Source organism: Argentina silus, assembly GCF_951799395.1.
Source record: "Argentina silus genome assembly, chromosome: X".
NCBI lineage: Eukaryota > Metazoa > Chordata > Actinopteri > Argentiniformes > Argentinidae > Argentina > Argentina silus.
Window position 1 is genome coordinate 8,909,458 of NC_139653.1, and position 7,006 is coordinate 8,916,463.

The following is a 7,006-nucleotide window of genomic DNA, read 5'->3' on the forward strand; positions in this document are numbered from 1 at the left end:
ACGAGGACATCTGTCTAATGTAGGTGGGAGTGACGAGGACATCTGTCTAATGTAGGTGGGAGTGACGAGGACATCTGTCTAATGTAGGTGACGAGGACATCTGTCTAATGTAGGTGGGAGTGACGAGGACATCCGTCTAATGTAGGTGACGAGGACATCTGTCTAATGTAGGTGACGAGGACATCTGTCTAATGTAGGTGGGAGTGACGAGGACATCTGTCTAATGTTGGTGGGAGTGACGAGGACATCTGTCTAATGTAGGTGACGAGGACATCTGTCTAATGTAGGTGGGAGTGACGAGGACATCCGTCTAATGTAGGTGACGAGGACATCTGTCTAATGTAGGTGGGAGTGACGAGGACATCCGTCTAATGTAGGTGACGAGGACATCTGTCTAATGTAGGTGACGAGGACATCTGTCTAATGTAGGTGGGAGTGACGAGGACATCTGTCTAATGTAGGTGGGAGTGACGAGGACATCCGTCTAATGTAGGTGGGAGTGACGAGGACATCCGTCTAATGTAGGTGACGAGGACATCTGTCTAATGTAGGTGGGAGTGACGAGGACATCCGTCTAATGTAGGTGACGAGGACATCTGTCTAATGTAGGTGACGAGGACATCTGTCTAATGTAGGTGGGAGTGACGAGGACATCTGTCTAATGTTGGTGGGAGTGACGAGGACATCTGTCTAATGTAGGTGACGAGGACATCTGTCTAATGTAGGTGGGAGTGACGAGGACATCCGTCTAATGTAGGTGACGAGGACATCTGTCTAATGTAGGTGGGAGTGACGAGGACATCCGTCTAATGTAGGTGACGAGGACATCTGTCTAATGTAGGTGACGAGGACATCTGTCTAATGTAGATGACGAGGACATCTGTCTAATGTAGGTGACGAGGACATCTGTCTAATGTAGGTGACGAGGACATCTGTCTAATGTAGGTGACGAGGACATCTGTCTAATGTAGGTGACGAGGACATCTGTCTAATGTAGGTGACGAGGACATCCGTCTAATGTAGGTGACGAGGACATCTGTCTAATGTAGGTGGGAGTGACGAGGACATCTGTCTAATGTAGGTGGGAGTGACGAGGACATCTGTCTAATGTAGGTGACGAGGACATCCGTCTAATGTAGGTGACGAGGACATCTGTCTAATGTAGGTGGGAGTGACGAGGACATCTGTCTAATGTAGGTGACGAGGACATCTGTCTAATGTAGGTGACGAGGACATCTGTCTAATGTAGGTGACGAGGACATCTGTCTAATGTAGGTGACGAGGACATCCGTCTAATGTAGGTGACGAGGACATCCGTCTAATGTAGGTGACGAGGACATCTGTCTAATGTAGGTGGGAGTGACGAGGACATCTGTCTAATGTAGGTGACGAGGACATCCGTCTAATGTAGGTGACGAGGACATCTGTCTAATGTAGGTGGGAGTGACGAGGACATCTGTCTAATGTAGGTGGGAGTGACGAGGACATCTGTCTAATGTAGGTGACGAGGACATCTGTCTAATGTAGGTGGGAGTGACGAGGACATCTGTCTAATGTAGGTGGGAGTGACGAGGACATCCGTCTAATGTAGGTGACGAGGACATCTGTCTAATGTAGGTGGGAGTGACGAGGACATCTGTCTAATGTAGGTGGGAGTGACGAGGACATCTGCAAATCCATTAAAGCATCAACCAGACACTACAAGATTGAACACATTTGTTTCAGTCATACTGGATGTAAATAGTAATCTGTAAAAAAAAAAAAAAAAAAAAAAAGGATCTGATTAATCCATAATGCTTTGTGTGAGAAATGGAAGGGAAATTGTATCATACGTGGCTCAATCTGCACTGAGATGAGATGCAGCTTTGTAATCATCAATTTTTCCTGCTCTATTGAAAGACGGTATAGAGGATTGAAATCATTTCATCCTTCAACATTATTGAGAACTGCCATGAGACTCCTCCCTGATGCAAAACAGTGCGTCACTTCACACAGATGACACATCTCTACCCACAATTTGACTTGGTTTACGCAAAAACCCTGTGGCATCTAATCCCATCATCTCTCCTGTGCTCTGTGGAATATCACAGTCTGACACACACGCGCAAGTGGACACGCATACAGACAGACAGACAGACAGACAGACAGACAGACAGACAGACAGACAGACAGACAGACAGACAGACAGACAGGCCTTGACGAAGGAAGGAGGGTGTGGTCTGGACCCTGAGTGGTGGTTTCATACGAGGGGACTGTTTGTCCCTCTGCCAGTGCACATGACATGTTTGAGTCATGGTTGCCTTGCCTGAGGGCCAGCGTCCAGGTGGGTCTGGGAGCTGTCAGCTCGATGTGAGGCAGCCGCCTCACTCTCAGGCTACGGCTTCCTGTCTCCCTGCTGAGCATATGTCACCAGGCTCCCCACAGGAGCCACGGAGCGGTCGCAGGCAGGCAGGCTGGCGTTACATCTCTATAGAGCATGATCCTGTGGTGCATGCCACTAGGCTGACATGCTAGGCTCAGTTGAATTTAGCCTAGTATTCTTTCATTGTTGTTTGTCATCCAGTAATATCTTTAAAATCTTTTGAAAACATTGGTCCTACACATGTTCTGTTAACAACCACTACAGTATGCTTGTAGAAAAAAATATGTTGTGCGCTCAAAATTTGCAGTGAGCATTCAGCGATTCAAAGCAACTGATTATCATTATTTCTGTCATTTGTAGGAAATTGAAAATGACATCTGTAAAAGCCTCAGCAAGAACAATTAATCAAATGCTGATTCCCATGGGAACTATTATCAAGAGGCTGACAGGTGTGTTTAATTACTGCCGTGCTGACACAGTTTGCAACATAAAGTTCTAATTCAATGTTATGGTAATTACTTTCCCTTGCCCATTAGTTTCATTCAACTTTCTCAGGATAAGACTGTTGACACAATGTACTAGTACAATAGTTAGCCTAGTCAGCTTAGACAATATAGCAACATGCAGAAGAGGATCAGGGAACATACTAAGGATAGGGTAGCTACATCTGTTCTGTGCTAATAGTCCAGTCAATTATGAACCAGTAGCAATTCTAAATATCAAATTGTCTACACTACATGGATGTCTGTATCATAAATTCACATTAAATATTTCTGTATGAAATGCAAATACAGTAGCTTTCACTTGGTACACAAGACCTTAATATGTCAATATTCTGCTCAGGCCCTCACTGCTCGCTCACTCACTTCTGATCCTGTCGTCTTATTAGTGAGAATGTAAGCATTTCTACTTCATTACAGTTAAGGACGAGCAGAATCATAAAAAGCCACCACTCCAAATGGACAGTTTAACAAGTGTATGAGCTCTTTCATCTCATAAAGTGCTACCCTTTAATCATGACTAAAAGCTTAGCAAGCTTAACACTACAGACAATCCATAATGGCTGTACCAACATCAGTATGGTGAGGTTACCGTTCCAGTTCTCTCAAGAAGCCTTCTACCTTCGGAGGTCAGGAGAATTTTAGATTAGCCGATCTGGCTTGGATTGAACCTGGAGGGAGCGATGGGAGAATGTGCTCACAATTTCATTGGAGGTTACATTCCAAGAACCCTCCCCCACATGCCATAGATGATTGCTTGTTATGTGTCGTCTGGACTCTTTCCAACTGGCTGCGACTATTTTGCACAGAGTTGTTGCTAGATGCTAGCTTGCAACATTGAAGAAATCCTGAGAGAAAAACTGAATTCTGTTTTGCCAGAAGTGTGCTCTATACACAAAATCAAGTGGATGAAGGCATTAGGTATCTGATTTGGTTTGACTTGTGGCGAGGGGTTTCTACCCCTTTGTAGCTACTTTCAGAAAAGCATTTTACCAGGCTTTCTGAAATAGGTTACTCAACAAGGTTACCATTCCAATGATATCAGCGGGAGTTCAGGGAATGGTTAGGCGACTGGCTCCATGTGTATTGATGAGGTGACTCACCCCCCTGTTGGACACCCTAAAAGGTAGCCCAAGTCTTGTACATTTCACTCTGTGTCGATTTTTAGACACACATTTTCCCAACGTTTCTTTTTCAACCTCTACAAAACTGTGGCCAATAGAGAGTGGTGGGTACACCAGCCAACGTTTGAATGAAATCCTGTGGCTCACTCCACTTTGGTCCACCAGCTGGACTGCTTCCTTTCCTCATTATTTTTAATGAAAAAATTCCTCACCTGCAGGCACCTGTAGAGGCTCAAATTACACACACACACACACACACACACACACACACACACACACATTATCACCCTTTGAACTTTAAGAGGAAAAGTCATAGCAGAAATGCATAGGAGAAACATAACTTTTTCTTTTCTTTTTTACCATAACTTTACCATGTACAGACTGCTTTAATTGGTGTGTGGATGTCCTTTCTCCTTTCAGCCTGACCACATCCATATGTCTCAGAGGAGCTCTCACAAACAACTCTGACACAACGGGTAATGTCCAGGAGCAGAGCATGGTAATTCAGCTCACAGGTTTGTGACAGCTAATAAAAGACTAGCCCTAATTAAATCAGTAACACCCTCTGTTCATCTCTGCTCTGCTCTCCTGTCTCCTCAAGGCAAACACAGAGCATTCTAACAAAGTACCCTCTAGGGATGGCGATGACAGGCATCATCATAAAGGGCATTACAGACATTAAGGAATAACATACACTGAAAGACACACTCGACTACACACCTGCTTACAGGTGAGCACTTTGATGTGCAAACAGACATGCGTAAAAAATCTATGTATGTATCTCATGTATTTCCATCTACCCATGGTAAATCGCATACACTCCAAGGTGTGCCAGGGTGACCGATAATCAAGGGGATGAAGAGAGTGAAGATGTTAGAGTCAGAACTGATAGCAGGATTCCAGGTTATTTCTACCTGCAAATTCACTCAAAATGCATGCTTAAACAAACGTTGTTTTGATCTTTGATGAGTATATAGCCCTTGAGGATGGTACACACTATGGTGATTACACAAAGCAAGAAATAAAGAAGAAGGTTAAAGTCTGACAGGCATTAGAGATGGTCCATGCCTGGGAGAGGGTACCTCATCTGACTTTCATTCCTGTGCATTTCATACTGCGACTCTCTCTTTATCAGCAGCCAGGTACCAAAGCAGAGACTGAAAGTGAGCACAGGTAATGAGATACAGGCTCAAACACTGAGATGGAAACCACTGGGTTGGAAAGGGAAAGACGCATGCTGCTCACACAACCACTGTGAAATGGACTAAATCAATTTCCGTGGCAGTGAGCAGTGAGCTGAAACTGGCTCCCTTCAGTCCTCCAACTTAAAAGAGGATTTTTTTTCATAATATCTTCAATCGTAGTCTTGAGCCGTGGCAGCGAGACAGACAGATCTGGCGTGCAGAGGGCCCCATTGAGTCAAGTGGTCATGCGTGGCACAGGAAAACGTTTACACATACAGTACATGCACCAAGAAGCTTAGCACACAGCTACAAAGAGAGCTCATGTCACTGACTGTACTTGGCTAATTGCTGTTTTTGATGTATTTGTCATGGTTCCCTTAAATATTTTAATCTAAAAGGGGGTTACTTTTTTCTCTATCGCTGATGGTGATGACTGTTAAGGGCAATTCCACGGTAACAGAATGAATTTTCACTTTCAAATGTATACCAAACAAAAATCCTTGATAGAAAAGTTTAACAAAACATACAACTCTATGCAGAAGGACTACTTCACAATTATAATTCCGACTGAGAACTTAAGAAAAACACATTTCCTTGTGATTCAAAATTTGGTAACCGAATACCCATAAAATCTCCTCTTTTTTTTTTTTTTTTTAATGTAACCACATTTCCCCAAATCTCTGTTAAATATCTGCTCCATTGCATTGTCTTACATCAGGAACAGAAGTATGACGAGCACCCATTTCATTTCATATGAAATGTGACTGGCTAAACTAGCTGACCAATCTATGCTTGTTTTTTGTCCTCATTGCCAAACTCAATAAATACTGTAGATTCAACTTCTAAACTCCTCTGCTAGTTATACAATCATGTAACTAAGAAATGAAATTCTCTGGAAAGAAACTTATTCATGGATTGATTGACAACTTTCTAATAGTCCTACCCGGTCCGAAAAAAAAGATGCACATAACAACAAGCAACCATTCTACTGGAATGTGGGGGAGTTCTTAGAATGTAACATCCAACGAAATGCATATTCTTCCATCATTCCATCCAGTTCAATCCAAGCCAGATCTGCTCATCTAAAATTCCCTAGACCTCCAAAGTAGGTGTGAGAAAAACATGATAGGTAGGTCTAACTATACTTCTTATTTTTGTTAACTTTCATTATCCTCATAATATCTTACACTTTTTTGGTAACAGAATTTTTTGGTAACAGAATGAGCCGGTGACTGGGCAATGATTCTTAAATTCACAGAAGCCAAACCATTTCTGCAAAACAAAACATAAGTGTTGATATTAGTTGACAAGGGTCTATATTTTAACATTAATGAGGTTTGATGTTTTTCTAAACACCATTAAAGACTTTTTCTGGCAGATGTTTTCTTCGATGATTTTCTATATGACTTCCAAGAAGTCAAAGCCATTTCGTAACTCTATTTGTGTGATGGAAGATGGTTGAGAAATGTATTTCTGACTTCGTTTCCCAAAAATATAGACTCTTAGCTTTGATTTTACACCCAATTTCATAAGCTCTGATGAATTTCACATTATGGTCCTCATGGGTCCCTAACGCAGAACTGCTTTAAGCAATATTCTATGTACTGGCAGCCCCATTCAACTCTCCCAAGTCTGTGTGATTTACTGCCACAAAACCATAACGACAGAGTGGTTTTGTCTGGGGTGGGGGGCTGAAAGAAATGTCTGAGATGCACCAGACCTGTGCACAATCTATTACCAGCAAGTGCGCTGCCATTACAACTGAAATAATAGAAAATGGTTTGATATCAAAGTCAAACGTTTATTTCCCAGTTAAATGTTATTTCCAACGACTCA